General features: G+C 41.7%; 1 long non-coding RNA gene across 2 annotated transcripts in view; it reads right to left on the reverse strand.

The window, feature by feature from the left end:
* Nucleotides 1–27,194, reverse strand: part of LOC147581347 (uncharacterized) — a 193,645-nt gene extending 166,451 nt beyond the window's left edge. For both annotated transcript variants that reach the window (XR_015251698.1, XR_015251697.1), the window contains exons 1-2: nt 27,042–27,194; nt 11,056–11,175 (exon numbers count right to left, since the gene is read on the reverse strand). This is a non-coding gene — a long non-coding RNA (uncharacterized LOC147581347). The remainder of the gene's footprint in view (nt 1–11,055; nt 11,176–27,041) is intronic.
* Nucleotides 27,195–27,510: the final 316 nt, after the last annotated feature.

Here is a 27,510-nt window from a genome sequence, read left to right on the forward strand (position 1 = left end):
CAGGTCATGATCTCACGGTTCACGGTTTCGAACCCCATGTCGGGTTCTGCACTGGTATCACAGAGCCTCCTTGGGATTCAGTCTCCCCACCCCCTGCCCCATCCTCTTTCTCTCAAAGGTAAATAAGTAAACAACAACACCAACAAAATAACCCCATGAAATCCCTCTCAGCATTTTCTAACGCTTCTACAAAGGTGGACAATTCCAGCAACCAGAGGCTACAAGATTCCATCATTCTGCTGTTATATCTCCCATATGAAAGTGAGAAATCTGTTATAAAGACTTTAAAGCATCTTAGATGTACACATAACTCTAAACAAATCACCCAGAAGAAACACAAGCAATTGTCATGTAAGTTTTTCCTAAATCTCATCACATCAATCTCAAGCATCAAAAGGGGAAGCACTTTTTTTCTCAAAGAAAATAGCTTCTTTAAAACAAGACCTCATCAAAAGTCTCCTATTTTAATTCTTAATAAAGAAAATAAAAACAGTAAACTCTTCTCTTTTTTTACTTTTATTTACTTTTGAGAGACACAGAGTGCGAGCAGGGGAGGGGCAGAGAGAGAGGGAGACACAGAATCTTAAACAGGCTCCAGGTTCTGAGCTGTCAGCACAGAGCCCAATGCGGGGCCCTAACCCATGAACCATGAGATCATGACTTGGACTGAAGTCAGACTTTTAACCGACTGAGCCACCCAGGTCTCCCCAGTAAACTCTTCTTTGAAGCCATTCAACAGAACAAGGGAGGGCATCAGAAAGATGTGTTCTTTGCCTTTTGTACAAGTGTCTTCTATCTGTTTGCCCAAGGAAATAATTTCTCCCATGGGCCATCAACCTGCTTTGAGAGAATGCAAAGGAAAGAAAAAAAATACAACAAGCTTGAAACAAGACAAGTAACATAGAAATGCAAATATTTCAGGGCGCCTGGATGGCCCAGTTTGTTAAGCATCCGACTTCAGCTCAGGTCACAATCTCCTGCTTCATGAGTTCAAGACCCACATCAGGCTTGCTGCTGTCAGCACGGATCCTCTGTCCCCGTCTCTCTATGCCCCTCCCTGGCTCGTGCTTGCTCACTCGCTCTCTCGCTCTCTCTCTCTCAAAAATAAATAAATAAACATTTTTTTAAAGTTTCAAAAATACATGTATTTCATACTCTGTTGTACAAAAAGCAATATTGTATCTAGACAAGAGGTTTTTCCTCACTTCACTTCCTCCCCCTGATATAATAGGGGTACAGTGTTTCCATTCAAGGTCCACAAAGTAACCAATCATCAGATTGTCAAGTTCTTCACCAACGTGTGTAGACAGATGACATAAGAGCATGAGAAATGCTGTACGGACAAAGAGACGTCTTAGCCAAGTCACTGCTCCTCAGACCCTCTGCTTCCTGCTGTCTTTAATCTTTCCCCTCTTTGCAAATACTCATCTTAAGTAACTAATCTAAAACATGGGAAAACATGCATGCATACTTCCAGCTTCTATAGTATTTGCGATAGAAAAAAACCCAAAACAATCTAAACACACAAAAGTAGAAGAATATTTAAATTATGGGATACCAACCCAATAGATTACTATGCAAACACTTTAAACAATGGTGATAAAGACCATGGAAAGTGGAAAAATCAGAGCATCTGCTATCTTGAGCTGTCAGGTCGCCCTAAGGTCTGGATACACAGGCAAATTAACATGGCTAGTAACTTATTGATATTACATTGCAATACACCACACATGAAATGGCATTATGTGTTATATTCAGTGTCGTTTCTCTTAATGCAATTCACAGACAAATTGCAACGGACAAAGTGTATTAGGGCAGCATTTCGTCCAGCCCCTGTGCCTGCATCACTGATGCGTTGCTTCAGATGATCTGTGTCTCTGATTTTCACTGACTAAACCCGCGCTTTTAACATAATATCCCAGAAGAAGTAATCGGGGCATTCAGATCTAGCAAGCATGTGGCCCTCTCCTCTTGGCCGCATCACCCACTCTGGTTTGGGAAATTAATCTTCTTACCACTTTGGTGTAATGGGGTGATATGTTCTTCTGTTGGAACCACTCAGTGACCTTCCCCAACCTTTAAGTGCATACATTAATGATCAACCACTTAAAAGTGGCCGAATATGTCAGACAGCTGCTTGTGTTAGCAGACTTTATTGGTGTCCCATCTGTGGACCCAGGTATTCTGACATATCTGGGCATGGGCTGAGCATTCTTTCAGGTGTCTCTTTGCTTGAGGGATCAAAAGCCTCCTGGGAAAAGACTCCTCTTCAAGATGAAAGGGATAGGTGTTTAGAAGCTTGGATTAAGATTAAAGGGAGGCACAATTATGAGGACCTATCTCCCTGTTCCCCGAAGGGCTCCTTAAGAGCAGGCTTTCCTGGGTTCTAAAGAGTTCAGAGCTGTAAATAAATTGACTAAGTTTTATGTATGTTTTTATTGGGGTTTTTTTTGTGGGGGTTTTTTTAAGTTTATTTATTTATTGAGAGAGAGAGAGGGAGAGAGAATCCCAAGCAGGGGACTCAAACCCATGAACGGTATGATCGTCACCTGAGCCAAAATCAAGAATCAGACACTTAGCTGACTGAGCCACCCAGGTGCCCCCAAAATTGAGGAAGTTTTATCCTGGGAAGACATTGTGACCCAGCCATGCCGTCTCAAGATCATGTAGCATGCGTTGCCTGACTATAAGGACACCAAGACCTATCACCCCTGTAGCTATGGCCCCAAATGTTCTGAAGTCATGAAAACTTAAAAGCACAAAGAGCATTTGACTGGCAGAATCTTAAGAGAATCATATTATGAGTGTCAAGAAATATGTGTGATTCTCCTCCATAATTTATGAACTCCAAAATCACAAGTTCCTATCCCTTCTAGCACATACCATCTTCAGCTCAACATACACTGTGGCCCCAGGCTGACTGGGTGTTGGAAGGGGTGGACTGAATCTTACAGACAACATGGCCATATGACTTATCACCCAAATCAGGAAACCTCTGAGGTCGTAAAGGAGCACTATCAGAATTACGCCAGGACAGCAGGTATAAGCCAGGACTGTCCGAGGCAAACTGGCATCTAATCACCTACGAAAGAAGGTGAGAGAGAACATTTGTGTCTCTAACTTCAGCTTTTTGCTCCAATCAACTTTTTATCCCATCAGATGTTCCTGCTCTTGTAGGTACATCTTCAGCCACTCAAAGCAAAAATCCAGGCTTTTCTAGGCATTTTGATGAACCTGCCAAAATTAGAAAGTCCTAAGTAATAATCCTATCTATGTTTACCCTTGACCTTTCCTACCTGTACCCTTACTTCACAGAGATTCAGAGAGACATGTTTCCTAAAAGGATCCAAGTGGCTAGCCATTCAAAACAATCCTACCTTACAGTGCTGCCTCTTGTTGGTCCAAAAATAATAATTATCATTATTACATGAAAGACACACTTCTAAGTATTGGGTGACATCGCTGTTAAAAACACAGGACCAGCACCCAGCTCAGAGGATCTTACATGAAATGAGGGAGGCAGACAATGAATAAGTAAGCAAATAGATCACTGCGGGTCTACCCGACAAAGGTGTCACCTGAAGGGTGGGTTGGGGAAGAGTCTACTCCAGTGAGAGAGGTCCAGGAAGGCAACTCAGAGAAGTGGCTTTCCATCTGACTGCAGGACAGACACTGGCCAGTGTGACAAGCCCCTTTCACAGATCAACATCAATTTCTTTTCTGGCCCCGCACTACCTTTCCCTGTTTCCTCCCAGTTGGTGAAGATCACGTGTGTCAATGGTAGTGGAAAGGACCCCTTTAGGGCTTTCTCATGAAATAGAATGAATACAGATGAAAAGCACACTCGAGAAATCATGGGAAATGGAATTATCACCATCAGTCAGCATAAGGCAGCCCCGGGGTGCCTGAATGACCCACTCCTGAGTGTGGTTTTAATCACAGACAAGGTTTTGTGCTCCTCGCGCAGTCCTGGGTGCGGGGACTGGCCGAGTCTGTACCCGGAGAATTCCAGAGGACAGGCACACTCGCCGGGCTTAGCTGACCACCGTGTTTTCTCAGGACAGCTTGGAGCTCGTGTTTACGCCAAAGTCAGCCTGAAAGGCAGTTGTCTGAGCCCATCATGTTCCTGGCATCATTCCTAGACCCTGGTGGTCACCTATCCCACTGACAGATCCGTTCTGTGGTTAGGTTACTCCCTCGTTCAGTGTCTGTTGCCCCCGCTGGCAGCATCACACTGCGATTTCTGACCCCACTCTTCTTGACTAACCAGAATAATCGAAGCCTCTCTCTTCCAAGCACAAGCCACAAGGCACTGTCAGCATCAAGCTGCTGCTTATCATAAGCTTTCCCTATCCCTCTTGCTCTCCAAACTCCAGATCAGGATCCCTGCCCTCCTCTCCACATTCTGCAACATGTGATTTTCAGAAACGTTAAAAAAAAAAAAAAAAAAAAAAAAAAAAAGTCTGCCGAGGGCCCTGCAAGAGCCAAAGGAAATGGAATAATGAAGTTTGTCCCACTATTCAGCCTGGGTTTGTTACCACACCCAAATGTGGTTTTGCCTTTTACACTATTTAGATCATATTGTTGACTCATGTTCCATAAGAACACATTGATTTACCCATGGAGCCTCTTCTATTCACCACTGCCCTTCTTACTCACCATCCCTCCTTTTCTCTCCAGGAACCTCCTGCCCAAAGCCAGTTTTCCTAAGGGCACATTTGATTGGACTATTGTTCACAGTTAATACACTTAATTGTTCTTTATTAACTCTCCTTTGATTGCTTTCAGATGTTTTCTTCTACTTGTCAAGATAGGTGATACATTTTTCATTCCTCTTTTACATATTAAAATATTGCTATTGGCCATATCATTTGGATCCTCAACAGATTTTTATTTCAGGTATTCTTACCACTTGACATCCAGGTAACGTCTGGTAACAATTAGCAAACTCGTAAACAGCACTTACTATATTCCAGGCACTGTTCTAAGTATATTACATTCACCAACTCATCAAATCCCCAACACCCTAACAAGTAGGTATTAAAACTATTTACAGATGAAGAAATGGAATCACAGGATTAAGTAACTCACTCTGTGTCACACAGTTAATAGTGCTAAGCCCATAACATTTCTTCCTCGGCTCTCACACGTAAGAGTAAAATTTCACCTTGTTTTTGTTCATGTTTAATTACCATCAAATTCCTATCTATCTCTATTCTAAAACAGGAGAATTTAAAGTGAATTTAAAGAGAATTCAAAGCATTCTAAGGTCACTGTCTTTTCAAGAGTAGGAAAGAGACATTTATTAGCTTTAGATATTGTTAGAAATATTAAAATTAGAAAAAAATATATATATATGTAAATAGAAACCAAATAAATAATTTCCAAATCAGTAAAGGAACAAGACAGAAAATGTTAAAAGAGAGAGAGAGAAGAAAGGAAAAAAAGAAAAAAAATCTCTACTTCAACAGAATGTGGTAAAGAAAAAATGAGAACCAAAGAAAAACATGGTGGATATAAAATGAAATGATAGAAAGAAGTCCAAATGTAGAGTAACTATAATAAATATAAATGTATTTGACTCACCATTTAAAAGACAAACTCTCAGATTTATTTCTTTATGTTTTGACTATCTAGTCTTTCACTTGAAAGTTTGGCATTGAAAAGATGAATATTGCCAGTTTAGCAATATTAATTTGTTCAAATAAAATTAAAGAAAAAATATGAATGAAGAGAAAGGCAGAGATTACTTAATAATAAAAGGGATAAACAACCAATAAGATGTAAAAATCATTAATTTGCTTTACCTAACAAAATTCCCTTCAAATATATGTTTGTGCTTTTGTGCTCTTATTATACTTAATGTAACAGTTTCTGATGGCTATGTGTTAAAAAAAACCCAAAATTATCAGAATTAAAAGGAGAAATTGACAGGGTTGCCCGGGTGGTTCAGTTAGTTAAGCATCCAACTCTTGGTTTCGGCTCAGATCATGATCTCATGGTTTGTGAGTTCAAGCCCGCTCATGAGCCTGCTTGGGATTCTCTCTCTCTCTGACTCTCTACCCCTCCCCCACTGGTGCGCACTCTCTCTCTCAAAATAAACTTTAAAAAAAAGGAGAAACTGACAAATCCACCATTATAATGAGGGGTTTTTTTTTTAAACACATAGCCACCAGAAATTGTTACATCAAGTATAATAAGAGCACAAGTGATTAAAGCAATGCAATCAAGCAGCTTGATCTTCATCCCAGTAAACAGATAATATACAATCTTTTATGAAAACAAAGCAATTCTCAACACGCTCCAAAATATTCGTATCATGAAAACCAGGATCTGTAATCACAGTGCAATACAACTGGAAATAGTACATTTTTTAATTGAAAAAATTAAAAATATCCTTGGAAATTAAAAGGCAGATTTCTGTAAAAATTCATGGGTTAAGGTTAAGGAAAAACTCACATGAAAGTTCCAAAATACTTAGAACAAGCGACAGAAGAACTACATATCAACATTTATTGGATGCAGCTAAAACAGGAAGGAAATTTTTAAAAAATGCAAGAATTAATAAAATAAATTTCAGGTCGAGAAGCTAGAAGCTATAGCTACAGAGAACAAACCGATGGTTGCCAAAGGAGAGAGGGTGGGGGATGGGCACAGTGGGTGAAGGGGAGTGGAAGATACAGGCTTCCAGTTATGGAATGAAAAAGTCACAGGAATAAAAGACACAGCATGGGTGATATAGCTAATGGCATTGTAATAGCAATGTAAAGTGACAGATGGTGAGCACAGCATCACGTATAAACTTGTTGAACCACTATGCCATGCACCTGAAACGTAACGTTGTGTGTTCACTATACTCAAATAAAAATAAACAAGGAAATAAAGAAATACTAAATCAATGCAAAAAAAAAAAGAAGCTAGAACCTATAAATAGAGAGAACTATGAAATGAAAAACTAAATACATGCAGTGTCTTGTATGTTAATTATACCTCAATAGAACTGTTCTAAGAAGTTTATGGTTGGTGCACAAATTGATACAAGGTTCAATGAATCAGAAAGAGAGCCCAGAAATTGATCTGTTTATATCTGGAAACTTGGTGGATGACAGGATAGCAATATCAACCAGTGGAGAACTGATGAACCACCCAGTAAAGAGTATTAGAGCAGTTGACTATCAATATTAAAAAGTTAAATTAGCACACTTACTGTGATAAGAACTGAGTCATGTACAGAATTGTTGGAATCACTGTATTATATACCTGACACTAATATCACACTGTATGTTAATTATACTTCAATAAAAAAAAAAGTTAAATGTGATGCATACCTCCAAAATCAACATCAGATTGATCAAAGGCCCACATGTGGAAAGAAGCAAAATGTCTTAAAATTATTAGGAAAAAGTATAAGAATATATTTATGACTTCACGGTAGTAAGGTTCTCCTAAACGTGACACAGAAAGCATGAATGAGAAAGGAGAATGTCCGACTCTGTCAAATTAAAACTTCAGTTTTTCAGGAGATGCCACAAACAGAATTAAGAGAGAAGTCACAGACTGGAAAAAGTCTTTGCCCTACATAGAACGAACTAAGGATTAATTTCCAAATACGGTACTTTTTAAAAACTTACAAATCTAAGAAAACCACACCCCCCAAAAACATGCAAAGGCAAGGTCCATGCAGTTCTCAGAGAAAGGAATCCAAACAGCCAATAAATTAATTGGGAGAAAGAAAAAAAAAGTGCTCAATCCCACTGGTGATCAGAAGAGTCCAAATCAAGTTAGAGACAGCACTTTTTACCCGTAAAACAATAAAAAAATTAAGATGAATGTATCCAGAGTAGGAGACGATTGCTTTGGAGAGCAAGCTGGCACTCACTATATAATAAAACTGAAAATGGTTTTATCTTAGGACCCAGAAATCGTATTGGGGAGCGGGAGTGATGACAGTCCAGTGAGTTTGCACCATCTGCATTCCCTGGGAGATCTAGACTTTCTGCCCAGGCTCCAAACTACGGGCGACTGGTTACGTCACTGCGCTAAGGAAGGAGACAGGGCCAGGATGGGGTCACACAGGAGAGGATGAAATGCAAACCCACTCTGTCATTGTTCCCAAAGCTGCTACTTGCTCATCCCCGTTGCCTCTTTGGAACCTGGACGCCATGCGTGCCTCTCTTCCTGCCACGCTCTGGCCCGCGTGTCTAGGCCTGCCCTCTCCGTGTTTGTCACTGTGGCCACCATGCTGCTCGGCCCTGTCAGACGGTAGTGAGACTAAGCTCAAGATGTTAACGACAGGCCTGGCAGCACACCTGGTCGGGTGAAACTAGGGGAGACGGCCTTCCTCCTCACCCACAGAACTAAACAGCTTTCCCCCAAGAAAAGAAACAATCCAACTTTTCCATTTGTAGAAGACAGCAAAGAAGCTCCATCAGTCTGTGGCACGGAGCATGCTGGTCTCATGTGAAAATGAGAACGACCCACCCTCACGACAGCCGAGAGTTGGAGATGTTTCCTAGTCAGTGAGGTGGGCCCGGGCCAGTGTACCCACACATGTCACCGGATAGCCCTTGGTGTGGCTTGATGTGGGTGTGGGATGAAGCAGAGCCCACAGCCCTGACCTCACCTGTGCCCTGTCATGGCCCGCAACCACCCCAGACAGCCCCCTATTTCAAGGAGAGGGATGCCAACACCTTCACCATCCTGTAATGTAGGACACAAGATCACAACCATCCCCGGGCACTCAGCACTGCCAAACAGATTGCCTTTAAATGTTTGTTTCACACTTATGTATTGATTTTGTATCAGTGAAAGCGTATATATATAAACAGACTCGTTACTAATGCATTGCCACAGGCCAACCCAGAGTCAACGTTTTGGGGGAAAAATAAATTGGCAATTTTCCCACTTTTCTGCAGTTCTTTTTCTCTCTCTGGTTTTCCTTTGGGACTTTCAGGATTAGAGGATTCCAAAAGGCAAACAAACGGGTTCTGACTTAGGATAGTATAACTGGTTCCTGGTAACAGAACAAGTGCATCAGCATTTCTGCTAGCCTTGACTTTCAGCTGGTAACCTCTAGAGCCTCTGGAGCACCCCCACGTCGCAAAAGTACGGGGATGGCCGGTGTTTCTGGACTTCGTGCTCCACTCCCACACCACCTTGCTCCAGGGCACTTTCCACTTGGGGAGCAGAACCAACATGTCTCGTTCTAGAAGGACACACCTGTCCTTAAAATGACCTGCATTCCTGCTTCACCCTAGTGATGGTGCAGTGCTCTCTACGATCAAATCTCTGCCCAGGTGACCTACCCATAACTTCAACTCTTATTTTAGTCTGAACCTTCCAACACTGTCATGTCAGGCTCGAGCATGAGCAGGCAGGACTGTCAGATCGAGGGCCTCCAGGAGCACACAGGTTGCCATGTACAAATGTAAGAGCCCCCTGTGGGCGGACAAGGCTCAGCGCTGCACCACAGAGTAGCTGACCTCAGCCCTGCTCACCCCTCGACTGGGCACCTTTGGGACATGCAGGAACTTCACCATTTTCCAGGGTATGTCTGGCCAGAACCCCTTCCTTGGCTTTAAGGCCATCTGTCAGCCCAGTTTTTCCCAACCTTCTTATCATCACCATCCTTCTCCCCAGAAGCCATTTTAGGCATTTTGTTCCTAATCGCCCCCTTGCATCAAGTTTTAATACCACAGATATACTATACATCTCTTCGTGGACTGAGGCCGTTTGGAGGGCCATAGACCATTGCAATATCTAAGGCTTTTTTGCCTCCCAAGAGCAAGCATTTGTGATATCCTCTCCCTGTCACCCCCCACCCCCACCCCCACTGAAAATGTATATATTAGCTGTGACTGCAGTAGAGTCTATCCTCTGTCACCAGAGGAATCTACCTGCCCAAGGAGGGTAGAACCAGCTCGTCAACAACACTGAAATGACCTGTTTCTCACACCAGTCCCAAGCTCACTCCCCTCCAGGCTGCCCTGGACAGGGCACCGACCCTCACCCCCTGCCCTCTGCCCACGTTCTCGGTACCCTCGCTAACCTCCACTTTTCACCCGGTTTCCTTTTCTTTCCATGTGCTGCTTCCTGTGTGTAGGAGAGAGATTCAGCCCACAAGGGAATTTCATAATATTTGAATAATTGGTAAAGCAAAAACCTCCTTTGTCTCTAAGCTGGCAAATTGATCCAGCAGCAAATGTATTCACTTCTTTATATATTGGTTCAGTTAATCAATCAATTAACATAAGGAGAGGGCTCTGTGAGTTGGATGAACAAGAAGCAACCCTGAAGTGCAGGACGTAAAGAGTGAAGAGCACAGTGACTCCCAGAAAGAGCTGATGTTTGGCCAGTCCTTCGGGAGCAAACATGACCTGGTCTGGAGAGTCAGAGGGACATTTGTGCAAAGACCAGGAGGACAGATGGAGCATTATCAACAGGCTTGGGAAACTGTGCCAGAGTTCAGTTGCTAGAGGGCAAGCAGAGGGCATGGAGAGCAGGGTGAGCGAGGAAGGCAGAGAAGAGGCTGAGAGAGGGAGTGTCAAGTCAGTGTGTGCTCTTGTATGGATATAGAAAATATGTGTGTGGCTCCCAGAGAGAAAGGATACTTCAGGCTGTGCCCACATGGGAGACTGCAGGAGTTAAGGAGGGTCTAGCAGTGGGTGGGGAGAGGTGGGGGGAGAGACAGAGAGAGAAGGAGAGAAAGAGATGGCCCATCAAGTTCAGGTGGAGCAGGATGAGCTGAACAGGAGAACTAGAACCAGAATCCACACAGACTCATGGGAAGGATGAAGGCTGAGGTTCTAGGCATAAGCACACTATCTAATTTTAATTACTTCTGGAAGTCACAAAGGCATATGCAGGTTTGAAAGTGAAAGATGAACCCACCAAGAATTTTAAAGGTAAGACATGACTACTCTAGCCAAGGGTCTAAGTTAAATCTAAAACATCTAGTATCTAAGCAGCGACCATGCAGGACAATCCAACCTCAAGACTGGAACAGAACCAGCAGCAAGAATAACTAGATGGTGAGCTCATGAACTTCTGACTTACAGTTTTCTGCATTTTCCTCATTGGACACAGGACTTCCAAGAATCTGTGATGGGAGTCAGCCAACAGACAGGGGCCAGGTGGATGCAGATTCCCAGGTTAAGAAGGGAGCTGGACAGAACACTGTATCAGGAGAGAAAAATATCAATGCAGACAGAATAACTTACCTCTGACCTGAGTGTGTTCATTTCTATTTTACCTGGGTATGTCAAGTTCAAAGCATATAAAACCTTCGCAACATTCTCCAATTCTGGAGTTATCACTATAGGATTCCAACAAATGAGATATTGACTAAGGGAATTGATTTTAATATAAGAAGTGCAACCATGCTGAAAGAACATCCACCCCAGCTAAGATAGTGAGAAAGAACATAGTTCGAAGTCAGTCGAGAAGGAAAAGGCAACCACTTGAGAGTGAACACTGGTAACAACAAAACACATGCACGCAATAAAGTCTTGAGTGATCTGAGTAATGGACGAAAAGATCACAGATTAACCCAAATGAGTCACACTGTAGTACAAAATGGATATATGAAACAAATGATTATTTAAATTTAAATTCTTCACAAAAATTAACTCAGAATAGACCCTAGACCTAAAGGTAAAATGCAAAACTACAAAACTTCTAGAAGAAAATATAGAATGGAATGTATGTGACCCTTGATTTGGCAATGACTCTTTGGGTATAATACCAAAAGCACCATCCATAAAATAAAAATTAATAAGTCAGACTCATTAAAATTTGAAAATGTCTGCTCTAGGAAAGACAATGTTAAAAGAGTGAGAAGACAAGCCACAGGCTGGGAGAAAATATTTGCAAAACACATATCTGATAAAGAAGTTGAACCAAACATGTATAAAGAACTTTTAAAAAAAATTTTTTTTTAGACTATTTATTTATTTTGAGAGAGTGCAAGTGGGGGAAGAGGAGAGAGAGAGAGGGAGAGAGAGAATCCCAACCAGGCTCCATGCTGTCAGCCCACAACCTCACACGGGGCTCGATCCCACAAACTGTGAGATCATGACCTGAGCCACAATCAAGAGTCAAACACTCATATGACTGAGCCATCCAGCCGCCCCTACAAATAACTTTTAAAACTCACAGTAAGAAAAAAAAAATCCAACTGAAAAACACACAAAAGATCTGAACAGACACTTCACTGAAGTAAATATACAGATGGAACACTGCAGATGAGCATATTCTAGTAAAAGAAAAATTGACATATTCAGGTCAGAGGTAATTCCTTCTGTCTGCACTGATGTTTTCCATTCCTGATGCAATGATGGGATATGAAAAGATCCTCAAGATCACTGGTATTAAAACAGTACAATAATGAGATGCCACCACACACTAATTAAAATGATCAAAATCCAGAGTTAAAATGGTGGAGCAGTGGGAGGACCCTATCCTTGCATCATCCCTCAAATACAGCTAGATAAATATCAAATCATTCCCAACCCCCAAGAAATCAATCTGAATGCTGAAAGGACAAACTGCAGAACTAGAGGGAGAAAAGAAGCCACATTGTAGAAGATAGGAGCTGTGGAGACATAATTCTGGAAGAAAAGAATCATGGATGCTGCAGAGGGGAGGGACCTTTGATCTTGGAGACAAAAGGGAGACAGAGAGAGAGAACAGAGAGAAAGCAGCATGCAGGGGATTGCACAAGAGAAACACTTCTCCCAAAACCATTGACTGGGAAAATGAGAGCAACTGATTACCACAAAGTTTTACAGGCAGTGGAGCCCAAAGTCTGAAGTTTTAGAAGTATGCACCACCACCATGTGGCGCCTGGTGGCCACACCAGTGATCCCGTGGAAAAGGAGGACAGGGGCCCAGGAGCAGACAGAGTGGTTTGAGGATCCTCTGGGTCACACTAGGAGAGCAGTTCCCCCTTCTTGGAGTGCATTTGGGAGAGGTGGCATGGCCTCTCTGGGAACAAAAGAGCTGGTGAGTGTCAACGTGCTGCCCCGTTCATTAGCATAGGAATAGAGACACCCGCTGAGGGCAGAAAACCTTGGTGCTGACCTTTTGCCTCACTTTACCATAAACTCCCCGGGGACTGTGTGATGGTTTTTCTGGGACTAAGTGGCACCAGCCACAGCGTGGGGAGACCTTCCCCCAGAGGATCAGTGTGGGTCCTCGCCATGCCAGGTCCCTAAAATTTGGAGTTTTGAAATGCAGCCACACATCTGGGATAAAACACAGGAGTAGTACGCTGCCTCGGAGGCATACAGCTCGGACACAGACCGAGTGATGGCAGGGATCTGACAGAAGCTGGGGACACAAGAGGGGAGATCGTTCACTCTTCTGTGAGGGTTTCCTAAACAGTAGCCAGTGTGAACTCCCTGCTTAGGAGACAAGAGAGTAGGGCCACACCATTTCTGCTCGCGACCCCTGCCCATCAGTGCTCACAGACCTCAGTGAGCAGCATAGCACCCCCAGTGGAGGTTTGAGCTGCTTACACCAAACCCCACCCCTCTACACTCCACAGGTGCATCTTTACTAGGGAAACTCAGCCTGAGAATCAGCACAGCAGGCCCTCCCTCAGAAGACCAACACAAACGCCTCACAAGCACCAAGTCTACTGATCATAAAGTGGTGCAAAGCTTTAACTCTAGGGGGAATGGGATCTAGCCTCTTTGTTTTTTATTTTTTTAATGTTTATTTATTTTTGAAGGAGAGAGAGACAGAGCACGAGTGGAGGAGGGGCAGAAAGAGAAGGAGACACAGAATCCAAAGCAGGCTCCAGGAGCTGAAGTGTCAGCACAGAGCCTGACATGAGGCTCAAACTCACGAGCCGTGAGATCATGACCTGAGCCAAAGTCAGACGCTCAACCGACTAAGACACCCAGGCACCCCAGATCTAGACTCTTTTAACAAACAGACCAAAATACACCTAGTTAAAACTCACCACACACTGGACAAGATACAAACACTCCCCACTGCAGGCCAGGAGAAACTCTGCAGAGGACTGACCTAAGGGAAAGAGCAGCCAGGACACCACAGCAGGCTGCACACTCTGAAACACTTTCTGAAGCTCCAGGCCCTGGACAGTATAGGACCTCTTCTTAATATAGCTATATTCTCAGGAAGAGAAAGGATAACAGGCTTTCCTAACACACACACACACACACACACACACACACACACACACACACAAACAGTGACCTAGACAAAATGACAAAACAGAGTAATTTACCCCAAAAGAAAGAATAAGAAAAGGTCACAGCAAGAGATTTAATCAAAACAGATAAAAGTAATATGCCTGAACCAGAATTTAAAACAGCAATCATAAGCATACTAGCTGGGCTTGAAAAACCATAGAAGACACTAGAGGATCCCTTACTGCAGAGATAAAAGAATGAAAAACTAGTCAGGCTGAAATTTTTTAAAAAAATGCTATTACCAAGATGCAAAACCAACTGGATATAATGACAACAAGGATGGACAATGTCGAGGAATAAATCAGTGATATAGAAGATAAAATTAGGAAAAAAATGAAGCTGAAGTGAAGAGGGAAAGAAAAGTATTACAACACAAATGTAGACTTAGGGAACTCAGCAATTCCATAAAGCATAAAAACATTCATATCATAGGAGTCCCAGAAGAACAAAAGAGAGCAAAGGGGGCAGAAGATTTACTTGAGCAAATTATAGCTGAAAACTTCCCTAATCTAGGGAAGGAAACAAATATCAAAATCCAAGAGGCATAACTCCCAACAAAATCAACAAAAGCCAGCCAACACCAACACATATCATAGTAAAATTTACAAAATACACAGACAAGGAAAGAATCCTGAAACAAGCAAGGGGAAAAATGTCCTTAATCTACAAGGGAAGAGAAATCAGGTTTGCAGATCTCTCCACAAGAACTTGGCAGGCCCAGAAGGAGATGGCATGATATATTCAATGTGCTGAATGCAAAAAGTATGCAGCCAAGAATACTTTATCCAGCAAGGCTATCATTCAGAATAGAAGGAGAGATAAAGAATCTCCCAGACAAACAAAAACTAGAGAAGTTCAGCCCTGCAAAAAATATTAAAATTTCTTTCCCACAAAGACTAGAAAGGAACAGGGAACATCATCAGAAACACCAACTTTACAGGTAACACAATGGCACTAAATTCATATCGTTCAATAATCACTCTGAATGTAAATGGACTAAATGCTCCAATCAAAAGACATACAGTATCAGGGGCACATGGGTGGCTCAGTCAATTGAGCATCAGACTCTTGATTTCAGCTCAGATCATGATTTCATAGCATGTGGGTTCAAGCCCCACATCAGGCTCCACACTAACAGCACAGAGTCTGCTTGGGATTCTCCCTCTCTCTTCCTCTCTCTCCCTCTGCCCCTTCCCTAGTGTCTGTCTGTCTGTCTCTCCCTCTTTCTGTCAAAATAAATAAATTTTTAAAAAAAGACATAGGGCATCAGAATGGATTAAAAAAAAAAAAAAGACCCCTCTATATCATACCAATAAAAGACTCATTTTAGACCTAAAGATACCTGCAAATGGAAAGTGAGGGGACTCTATCTATCATGGTAATGGATGTCAAAAGAAAGCCAGAGTAGCCATACTTAGATTAGACAAACTAAATTTTAAAACAAAGACTATAACAAGAGATGAAGAGAGACACTATATCATAAGGGGTCTATACAACGAGAAGACCTAACAATTGTAAATTTTTATACCCTCAACTTAAAAGCACCTAAATATATAAATCAGTTAGAAACAAACATAAAGAAACTCATCAATAATAGTACAATTAATAGTAGGGAACTTTAACACCCCACTTACAACAATGGACAGATCATCTAGGCAGAAAATCAAAAGGAACATTTCATCCTAAAGCAGCAGAATACACATTCTTTTTGAGTGCACACAGAACATTCTCCATATTAGTCACATACTGGGACACAAATTAGGCCTCAACCAGTACAAAAAGACTGAGCTCATATGGTGCATATTTTCAGACCACAACACTATGAAACTTGAAGTCAACCACAAGAAAAAAATTGGAAATTAGATAACACCGCAAAAATATGAACAATTATAAGAGAATATTATGAAACATTATACACCAACAAACTGGGCAAACTGGAAGATATGGATAAATTCCTCAACACATACAAACTACCAAAACTGAAACAGGAAGAAACAGAAAATTTGAACAGACCCATATCTGTAGAAATTGTATCAGGTAATCAAAAGTCTCTCAATAAATAAAAGTCCAGGGCCAGATGACTTCCCAGGGGAATTCTAGCAGACATTTATTTATTTTTTATAGATGGTTTTTAATGTTTGTTTTTGAGAGAGAGAGACAGAGCATGAGCAGGGGAGGGGCAGAGAGAGAGGGAACACAGAATCTGAAGCAGGCTCTAGGCTCTGAGCTAGAGCCCAACACGGGGCTCGAACCCACAAACTGAAATCATGATCTGAGCCAAAGTTGGACACTTAACTGACCCAGGCACCCCTACCAGACATTTAAAGAAGAGTTAGTATCATAATTAATTAATTAATTAATTAATTAAAGAAGAGTTAGTATCTATTCTTCTCAAAGTATTCCAAAAAATAGAAATTGAAGGATGACTTCTAAATTCATTCCATGAGGCCAGTATTACCTCAATACCAAAACCAAAGACCTCACTAAAAAGGAGAATCACAGGCCAACATACGTGATGAAAACACACACAAAAATTCTCAACAAGGTACTAGCAAATCAAAGCCAACAGTGTATTAAAAGAATTATTCACCACAATTAAGTGGGATTTATTCCTGGGCTGCAAGAGTGATTAAATATTTGCAAGTCAATCAATATGATACACCATATTAATAAATGTTTGTTTATTTATTTTGAGAGAGAGAGAGCACCTTCAGGCAGGGGAGGGGCAGAGAAAGAGAGAGAATCACAAGCAAGGGCTTGATTTCATGATTATGAGGTCACAACCTGAGCCAATATCAAGAGTCAGACACTTAAATGACTGAGCCACCCAGGCACCCTCTGATGCACCACATTAATAAAAGAAAGGGTAAGAACCATATAATCCTCTCAATAGATGCAGAAAAAGCCTTTGACAAAATACAGCATCCATTCTTGATAAAAACCCTCCACAGGGGCGCCTGGGTGGCGCAGTCGGTTAAGCGTCCGACTTCAGCCAGGTCACGATCTCGCGCTCCGTGAGTTCGAGCCCCGCATCAGGCTCTGGGCTGATGGCTCAGAGCCTGGAGCCTGTTTCCGATTCTGTGTCTCCCTCTCTCTCTGCCCCTCCCCCGTTCATGCTCTGTCTCTCTCTGTCCCAAAAATAAGTAAAATGTTGAAAAAAAAATTAAAAAAAAAAAAAAAAAACCCTCCACAAAGTAAGGATAGAGGGAACATATTTCAACATCATAAAGGCCATCTACAAGAGACCCACAGCTAATACCCTCAATGGGGGAAAACTGAGAGCTTTTACTCTACAGTCAGGAACAAGACAGGGATGTCCATTCTCACCATTGTTATTTAACGTAGTATTGCAAGTCCTAGCCTCAGGAATCAGACAACAACAAGAAATAAAAGGCATCCAAATCAGCAAGGAAGAAGTCAAACTTTCACTATTTGCAGATGACATGATACTCTGTATAGAAAACCTGAAAGTCTCCACCAAAAATTCCTAGAACTGATACATGAATTCAGCAAAGTCACAGGATACCAAATCAATGTAAAGATATCTGTTGCATTTCTATACACCAATAATGAAGCAGCAGAAAGAGAAATCAAGGAATTGATCCCATTAACAACTGCACCAAAAAACCATAGGATACCTAAGAGTAAACCTAACCAAAGAGGTAAAAGATCTGTGCCCTAAAATCTATAAAATACTTATGAAAGAAAATGAAGATGACACGGAGAAATGGAAAAACATTCCATGCTCATAGATTGGAAGAACAAATCTTGTTAAAATGTCGATACTACCCAAAGCAATCTACACATTTAAAGCAATCCCTATCAAAACAACACCCCAGGATTTTTCACAGAGCTAGAATTAACAATCCTAAAATGTGTACGGAATCACAAAAGATCACAAGTAGCTAAAGCAATGCTGAAAAAGAAAAACAAAATGGGAGGCATCACAATTCCGAACTTCAAGTTATATCATAAAGCTGTAGTCTTCAAGACAGTATAGTACTGGGACAAAAACAGACACATAGATCAATGGAACAGAATAGAAAATTCAGAAATAGATCCACAGCTATATGGTCAACTCATCTTTGACAAAGCAAGAAAGAATAGCCAATGGAAAAAAGACAGTCTCTTCAACAAATAGCATTGGGAAAACTGGACAGCAACATTCAGAAGAATGAAACGGGACCACTTTCTTACATGATACACAAAAATAAATTCAAAATGGGTGAAAGACCTAAACTTGAGACAGGAAACCATCACAATCTTAGAGGAGAACACAGGCAGCAACCTCTTTGACCTCAGCCATAGCAACTTCTTACTAGACACATCTCCAGAGGCAAAGGAAACAAAAGCAAAAATGAACCGTTGGGATTTCATCAAGATAAAAAGCTTCTACACAGTAAAGGAAACAGTCAACAAAACTAAAAGGCAGCCTATGGAATAGAAGATATTTGCAAATAACATATCTGAAAGAGAGTTAACATCCAAAATCTGTAAAGAACTCACCAAACTCAACACCCAAAAAACAAATAATCCAGTGAAGAAATAGGCAGAAGACATGAATAAACATTTTTCCAAAGAAGACATCCAGATGGCCAACAGACACACAAAAAGATGCTCAACACCACTCATCATCAGGTAAATACAAATCAAAACTACAGTGAGATACCACCTCACACCTGTCAGAATGGCTAAAATTAACAACACAAGAAACAACAGATGTTGGCGAGGATGTGGAGAAAGGAAAACTGTCTTACAATGTTGGTGGGAATGAAAACTGGAGCAGCCACCCTGGGAAACAGTGTGGTCTCCTCAAAAAGCTAAAAATGGAACTACCATACGACCCAGTCATTGCACCACTAGGCATTTACTCAAAGGATACAAAAATACTGATTCAAAGAGGCACATGCACCCCAATATTTATGGCAGCACTATCCGCAATAGCCAAGTTATGGAAAGAGCCCAAATTTCCATCAATGAATGAATGGATAAGGAAGATGTGGTGTGTATATATACCAGAATCAATCAGCCATCAAAAAGAATGAAATCTTGCCATTTGCAAAGACATGGATGGAGCTGGAAGGTATTATGTTAAGCGAAATAAGTCAATCAGAGAAAGACAAATACCATAGGATTTCACTCATATGTGGAATTTAAGAAACAAAACAGATGAATATAGGGGAAGGGGAAAAAAAGAGATGGAAGCAAAATATAAGAGACTCTTAACTATAGAGAACAAACTGAGGCTTGCAGGAGGGGAAGTGGACAGTGCATGGGCTAAATGGATGATGAGGATTAAGGAGGGCACCTGTTGGGTTGTGCACTGGTTGTTATATGTAAGTGACAAATTCTGCTACTGAAACCAATATGACACTATATGTTAAGTAAAGAGAATTCAAATAAAATTTGGGGGGGAAATGGTCACAATCCAACACACGGACACCACCAAGTGCTAGTGAGGATGTGGAGCAATAGAAACTCTCATTCACGTTGGTGGGCGGGCAAAATGGTGCATTGACTTTGGAAGACAATCTGACAGTTTCTGACAAGGTAAACAGTCTTACCAATGGATCCAACAGTTACGCTCCTAGGTATTTACCCAGCTGATTTGAAAACGTGTATCCAGATAAGAGCCTACAAATGAACATTATAGAAGTTTTGTGCAACCAAGATGTGCTTCAATAGGCAAATGGATAGACAAACTTTGGCACATCCATACAATAAAATATTACTCAGCAGTGAAAAGAAATGAGCTATCAAGCCACAGAAAGACATAAAGGAAATTTAAATGCATATTGAAAACTGAAAGAAAACATTCTGGAAAGGCTATATACCATATGATTCCATTTATACAACATTCTGGAAAAGGCAAATATGTAGACACGTTTAAAGGATTAGTGGTTACCATGGGGCACCTGGAGGGCTCAGTCAGTTAAGCATCCAGCTTCAGCTCAGGTCATGATCTCACAGTCTGTGGGTTTGATCCCCATTTCAGGCTCCATGCTGACAGCTCAGAGCCTGGAGCCTGCTTTGGATTCTGTGTCTCCCTCTCTCTGCCCCTCCCATGCTCATAATTTGTGTGTGTGTGTGTGTGTGTCTCTCTATCTCAAAATAAATAAACATTTTAAAATAATTAATAAATAAATAAATAAATAAATAAATAAATAAGAGATTAGTGGTTATCAAGGGTTCAGGCGGAGGAGTGGGGATGAAAAGGTGGAGCACAGGGGGGTTTTAGGGTGGTGAAACTATTCTACATGACACTGTGCGTTTGTCAAAGCCCAAAAGACCGTACAGCACAAAAATTGAGACTTAATGTATGTGCATTTTAAAAAATCACTTAGGAAGTCAGAGACCTAACCCCAGAGATCTGGGAATGTGACCCTACCTGGAAATAGCGTCTTTGCGGATGTAATCAAGTTAACACAAGGTCCTGCTGTAGTAGAGTGGGCTCCAAAACCCGTCTGACTGGTGTCCTTCTAAGAAGAGACGGACACACACAGGGAGGAGATGTGATGACAGGGGCAGAGACTGGCATAACGCTGCCACAAGACAAGGAGTGCCAGGGATTGTCAGGCACCAGAAGCTGGAGGAGACAGAAAAGCATCCTTCCTTAGAGGTTGCAGAGGGAGCCTGGCCCGAACAACACCTTGATTTCAGACTTGAAGGCTTCAGAGCTATGAGACAATGAACATCCATCGCTTTAAGCCACACCCTTTGTGGTATTGTGTTACAGCCTCCCAGGAAACCAGCACACCCCCTCTGTTACGTGGCTTCAGTTAGAAGGCATCACCCCACCCTTCCCAGCAGAGAAGGAGAAACACCCCAGCGCTGTGACTGCTCTCTGCAGAAAAACCCTCCTTTTCCTCACCTCTTGCACCTCGATTCCATTCTAGGCTGGAGGCGTGTGGTTCACTAACACACAACTCACCTGGGGCCATTCCCTTTGCAAGTCTCACACACAAAGCGCCCCTCGTTTCAAAACATGGGGCACCTGGGCTCTGTTTTGGCTTTGGGAGCCCCTGCTGAAACTGAGGTTTTTAAAGTTTCATTTTAACATCTTGCTGCATGTTATATTTGATTCGGTCTCTCCTATTCACTGGATTTCTTCTTTGCCTCTTAATTCCATCAGAATATTTGGGCCAGAATATAGCACATATTTCCTGCATGGTGTCATGCTGTGGCCCGCTCCCTAATGTCCACAGCTGAAGCCACACGAACCCCATCAGGACCCGAAGCCCCACTCCAAACCCCACTCCAGAGAAAGGCAACAACATCAAAAGGGCTCTGGCGAGATAGCCCATCTGCTCCACGTTAAGTCGGTTTCCTCACTTATTCTTGGTATCCTTGGGATTCTGAAACTGAGATATAAAACTTCCTATGCCCAGCACCTTTAGAGACAAAACTCCTCTCCCAGCACACAGGCTCGCCAATTTGCAATGACTGCATTCCTGGCTCTGACCCCAGCCCCGTGAGATTAGGTTTCAACTATCTCTGCTCAATCCTTAACTCACCCTTTGAAGAGAAAGCCTGGCTATTGGATCAGGTCTGTACCTATTGCTAAGGAATAGCATTCATATCTCACCTACCTTTCTCTCTTCCCTCCCCATCCATTGTGGCCCACGTCAGAGAACACAGGACACCAGACCTCCCTCCTGCTGGATGTGAATAGACAGGCACGAACACTCAACTGAGCTGTGACCAAACCACAGCTACTCAGAAAATGAGCCTTTATGTGAAGGTGATACTGCGATGTCAGAGTAGACAGAAAATATCTAGACCCTTGGGGTACCTGCATGGCTCAGTCAGTTAAGCATCTGACTCTTGATCTTGGCTCAGGTCATGATCTCACAGTTCGTGAGATGGAGCCCTGTGTCGGGCTTTGCGCTGACAGTGTGGAGCCTGCTTGGATTTCTCTCTCTCCCTTGCTCTCTGCCCCTCCCCTACTCACACACTCTCCCTCTCAAAATAAATAAGCAATAAAAAAAAAAAAAAAAACCTGGATCTTTGAAGACCACATGAGCCACTGGATCAACCAGCCCTGAAATCCACCGTATCTTCAGACTTCTGTTACATGAGTCACCCAATGTTCTCATCAGTTAGCCAGTATGAGTCGGGATTCTTTTTTCTCTGCAACTAAAACATCCTATTGGATCCACCCTCAACTTGGACCAACAATCAGACTTATGGCTCCGCACACTTGTCACCAGATGTTCAACTGAGTGTGCGTGTTTGTCTACACATCTATCTAAACACCTTGAAAAACATAAAATGCCAATTGGAACTTCTAGCATGAGGGCCACCTACGTGGCTCAGTCGGTTAAGCATCTGACTCTTGATTTCAGCTCAGGTCACGATCTCACAGTTTTTGAGTTTTATCCCTGCATCAGGCTCTGCACTGATAGTGTGGAACCTGCATGGAGTTGTCTCTCTCTCTCTCTCTTTCCTTAACCTAATCTCTCTCTCAAAATAAATAAACTTAAAAAAAAATGAAATCTTAAAAAAAAAGAAACTTCTAAAATGAATTTTTGTATTTGCAAACTCTACAATGTGTCAGTGAATCAAATAGCGACAGATACAATAAATACGTCATAACCGCAAGAGTTGTGTGCAACACACAAATATAGATTACTTAACATAATCTTAACTAGAGAAAAAAATTAGTGTTTTATGTCATGAATAATGATACTTTACCAAAATTACTTTAATGGTATCTGGCATTAAAATGTAAATGCTTTTGTGTAAAGTTTTAGGATGGGGTTTTAAATGCCATCCTAGGGGCACCTGGGTGGCTCAGTCGGTTAAGCGTCCGACTTCGGCTCAGGTCATGATCTCGCGGTTCATGAGTTCAAACCCCGCATCGGGGCTCTGCGCTGACAGCTCAGAGCCTGGAGCCTGTTTCAGATTCTGTGTCTCCCTCTCTCTCTGCCCCTCCCCTGTTCATGTTCTGTCTCTCTCTGTCTCAAAAATAAATAAAAACGTTAAAAAAAATTAAAAAATAAATGCCATCCTAATAACCATTAGGATCCCAATAAAAATAATGAGCAAAAGTTGTGGTAAGCAAACATGACACTGAAGCTATCACAATGGCCAACATTCTGTATGAGTAAATATGTCTATTAACTCTGCTATGCTATGGCCAGCATAGGGCTAATGCCAAACATCTGATGGCAAACTGAAAATAATCAAATGACAATGGGTGTCTCCAAATAGTCACGGATTTAGACTATGAAATAGAATTTTACATATTAACATTTTTATTCCATGGTCTAACTGTAATACAGCTTTGTTCTTTATCGAAGTCAAAATTAAATTTTAACACTGAATCTTAACATTCGTATATTTCACTAATTAAGAGCTAATGTATTTATTTGCAAACCACTGGAACTGCTTCTCTGATAGAACTAGAAAGTAAAACTGGGAATTGAATCTGGTCCCTACACTTTTTGTTAATATGGTCACCAAAACCCTGAAGCTCTCCTACATTTTCAAGCCAATGATTCCACATTAATGTCACAATTTGGTTTTGAAACAAATGCGTTTCAAATGTTCACAGATGTTAGAGTTCAAAAACTCACATTTAAGGCACATACATTCTTCGGCAGTAGTAAAGAGTAGACTGGACTTCTGAAGAATTTACAAAACACCCCAGAAAACATTTGTATAAAGAAAAAAAGTAACTTGACATCTTAACTGAAGTCAGCCTCATGACAATTACAAAAAACTAAACACAGATAATTAAGCCATTTATTATCATCCAAATAAACACCAGTAAGGTTTAGATAAACTAGTGAATAGTCTAAAACATAACACAATGGTGAACACCATCTCCAAACGCAATTTTAAAATATTTTACTTAAGTGGAAAATAAAAAGCAATAGTCTTGGCATTTGCCCAAGACATGCATTCTCAAATTCTTGTATTTATTTACTAGAACCATACAGTATCTTTCATCTTAAGAATTCCAACTAAATGCTAAGAATCTTGAAAATAACCAGAGGCAAGCACACTGCTTAATTGTCCTCAGACATCCCCATAAGAAATTATGTACCCATCAAAATTTAAGGACTAGCTTAAAATAAACAATTACACTTACATAATAACTTCTCTCCCTCCCTCCCACCCTCCTTCTCTCTCTCTCTCTGTCTCCCACACACACAAATACACAACCCCCCAACCTTCCCCACCAATACACACACACACACACACACACACACAGAAAGAAAAAGTACCAAATTGATTATTTGGGTCTGAATGAATAGGCAGTAAGTAACTATTTAGTCTAAAGTTTTTAAGCCATAGTCTTCTGATCTATAATTGGTCACCCTTCATTTTTTTCTACACAAATTAGTAAATTATTAACTGTTTTCATTTCAGTTGTAATGCAAAAAAATTTAATGTAAGCACTTTCTCAATTGGAGTGTCTGCTTTATGTCCAAGGACACAAGGGGACTTCACCCTGCTGTCAGGCTCATCAATTACATAGTCATTGAGTGATACCACTTTAACAGATAAATGAAGCATTTTTAACCCAGTCAAGGTAAAGGGTGAATTGCATTGCAGATGGCAGAAGAGATCTATATCTTGCCATATTCTGAGTAAGAAGAATGTTAGGAGAACTGCATCGTCTTAGGGAGTGGTGTGCAAATCTGCCAAGGGAAACACAGGAAGAGGGTGCAGGGCAGTATTTATGGGGAGGCACGATGTAGGTTCGCTGATGTGGTTCCTTTGAATTATATCAGCTTCATAGTTATGTTTGCATTAAGTGATGTGTTTATTTGGTTTTATAGTTGTGTAAGATCCATAGAGGTAGAAATTTTTATATAGATTTGTATTTCTACATATATGAATACGTAAAAGTTGAGGCCCCTGGGTGGCTCGTCAGTTAAGCATCTGACTTCATGAAGCTCAGGTCATGATCCCACCGTTCATGAATTCGAGCCCCGCATCGGGCTCTGTGCTGACAGCTGGGAGCCTGGAGCCTACTCCGGATTCTGTGTCTCCCTCTTTCTCTCTGCCCTTTCCCCAAGCATGCTCACTTGCTCGCTTGCTCTCTCTCACTCAAAAACAAATCAACATTAAGAAAAAAATGTTTTCAAGAATCATTTAAGTTAAAAAAAAAAAAACACGTAACTGAGTCTCCTGAATCCTTTCATTTACATACATACACACACACACAAATGGGTTTTCGTATCAAATCTTACCATTCCCCTGAGATCTTCTTGTGTGACTTACCAACAAACTGGCAGAGAGGAAACATTTCAGACAATTGCTACATTATGACAAAAGCTGAGCCCCATGGCCCACATCTTGTTGGCACAAAATTCAGTCTTGCAACATATTCTTAAACAGATAGATTTTATCCAATAATATAATTGCCCGTGGCTCTGAGAACACAGGTTTCATGTATGGCTCTAGCATTATGGCAGCAAAGAAAAATAGAAATTATCACACTGATCCAATGTATTCACTCATCAAACCAATATTTATAAGTATACAGGGCTTCATAGTGGCTGCTGGAGATGCAATGCTGATTTTTAAAACAGCACCACGACCCTTGCCTTCATGGAGCTTATGGTCTAGTTGAGGAAACCGCTACTAACCAAACGATCATGCAAAGACAGTAAAAACCGCTGATGGTGTGTGCTCTGAAGTCACCCCCTGCCGTGAGGAAGGTGTACAGATAAGCAAGTAAGTTTTCATCAACCTAATATTCTGTTGCCAAAAGGGCCCTTGCTTTGACCTGAAAGTGGATGTAGACCAGCTTTCTGGCTGTCAGCACAAAGAATACGGTCTTGGAGGTCACACAAGTCACATTTTTCACAGTCTTATCTGAAAACCAATGAGCTACTTAGGAACATAGCTGACCTAATACTGCAATTTGAAGAAAAAAATTCCAGTTCATACACCAGAAGGAGGAGGAAGAGAAGAAGAGGAAGGAGAGAAGGAAGGAGAAGAAAGAAAAAAGAGAGGAAGGAAGGAAGGAAAGAAGGAAGGGAGGAAAGGAAGGAGACAGAAAGAAAGAAGAAAAGAAAAGAGGACGCCTGGCTAGCTTGGTCAGTAGAGTGCGTGGCTCTTGATGTTGTAAGTTTGAGCCCCACGTTGGATGTAGAGATTATTTACAAATAAAATCTTAAGGGGTACCTGAGTGTCTCAGTCAGTTAAGCTTTGGACTTCAGCTCACATTATGACCTGGTGGTTCATGAGTTCGAGGCCCCCATCAGACTGTCTGCTGTCAGCACAGCACCTGCTTCGGATCCTCTGTTCCCCACCCTCTCTCTCTTTGCCCCTCCCCTGCTCCCTCTCTCTCCTAAAAATAAACATTTAAAAATTAATTAATTTATTTATTTAAAAAAATTTTAAATTTTTTTTTCAACGTTTTATTTATTTTTGGGACAGAGAGAGACAGAGCATGAACGGGGGAGGGGCAGAGAGAAAGGGAGACACAGAATCGGAAACAGGCTCCAGGCTCTGAGCCATCAGCCCAGAGCCTGACGCGGGGTTCGAACTCACGGACCGCGAGATCGTGACCTGGCTGAAGTCGGACGCTTAACCGACTGTGCCACCCAGGCGCCCCTAAAAAAATTTTAAAAAGAGGAGGGGGGGGAGGAAGAAAACAGTGAGACACAGTTGAATGACATATTCCTCACCCACACCCCCCAGTGGCTCTCATCATATTCAGGGCAAAAGCCAAAGTCCCTCCAGAGGCCAACAAGCCTAAGTAAACGACGCCCCAACCCCAGCCTCATTACCCCCTGCTACCCCCTTGCTCTCCAGCCACATTGTTCTCCTGGCCATTCCCAGAGCACACCAGGAACTCACACCCACACGAAGGCTTCAGTGGGGTGCTCTTCTCCTAAGCATCTGTACCCCTCACCCCTACTTCCTTCAAGGGTTCACTCAAGAGACACCTTCCCAGTGAGGCCCACTATGACCACATTCTTAAATGCACCACCTTCCCCCACATTCTTATTCTGTTTCCATAGCACCCTCCCCTTCTAATGTACTAAATAATTTACTTTTTTGTGCTTTGTTCATTGCTCCACCACCAGCAATAAGAATTGCGCCTGGCAATAATATCAACAAATACTTGTCCAATAAACCAATGAATGAACATCTTGGCAAATCCCTACCACGGTATCACAAGGGAACTCTGTCATAACGTTACCCCTGTGAATGCCAACAACAGTTCTCCAATGTGCAGTTAATAATTATGTCAAAAGTTTTAAGTAGTTGTTTTCTTTTTTGAGAGCAAGCATGAGCAAGGGAGGGGCAGAGAGAGGGGGCAGAT

This window comes from Puma concolor, chromosome B2, assembly GCF_028749965.1.
Source record: "Puma concolor isolate L17-30 chromosome B2, mPumCon1.1.hap2, whole genome shotgun sequence".
Classification (NCBI taxonomy): Eukaryota; Metazoa; Chordata; class Mammalia; order Carnivora; family Felidae; genus Puma; species Puma concolor.